Here is a 395-nt window from a genome sequence, read left to right on the forward strand (position 1 = left end):
ATCAAATGACAGATTAGACATTCGTATAATATGTCACAAAAAGTTAGATTGTATTTGGTGTAGCCCAACTCCAGGGTCTCCAGGTCTTTCTGGATGGACCTGGCAGTCTAACGGGGGTCTGGACTTGCTTTTCCTCTCGATCCTGCGAGCTGTTCTGTCTGATATTGTTCTTGGTCTTCCAGATCTTTAACTTCCACTGTTCCTGATGACGGCCATTTCTTAATTCCATTCCCAACAGAGGAGATTGGCATCTGAAAACGCTTTGCTATCTTCTTCTAGCCTTCTCCTGCTTTGTGAGCGTTGACTATTTTCAGTTTCAGATTTCTAGACAACTGCTTAGAAGAAGCCGTGGTGCTGGTTGTTGGGGGGGGGGTCAGATGAGTCTGGGCATTTAA

General features: G+C 45.1%; 1 protein-coding gene across 1 annotated transcript in view; it reads right to left on the reverse strand.

Annotated features, from left to right (window-relative positions):
* zufsp (zinc finger containing ubiquitin peptidase 1) overlaps positions 1 to 395 on the reverse strand; it is a 13,756-nt gene that overhangs the window by 8,885 nt on the left and 4,476 nt on the right. The window lies entirely within an intron of this gene.

The sequence above is a fragment of the Etheostoma spectabile genome, chromosome 6 (assembly GCF_008692095.1).
Source record: "Etheostoma spectabile isolate EspeVRDwgs_2016 chromosome 6, UIUC_Espe_1.0, whole genome shotgun sequence".
Classification (NCBI taxonomy): Eukaryota; Metazoa; Chordata; class Actinopteri; order Perciformes; family Percidae; genus Etheostoma; species Etheostoma spectabile.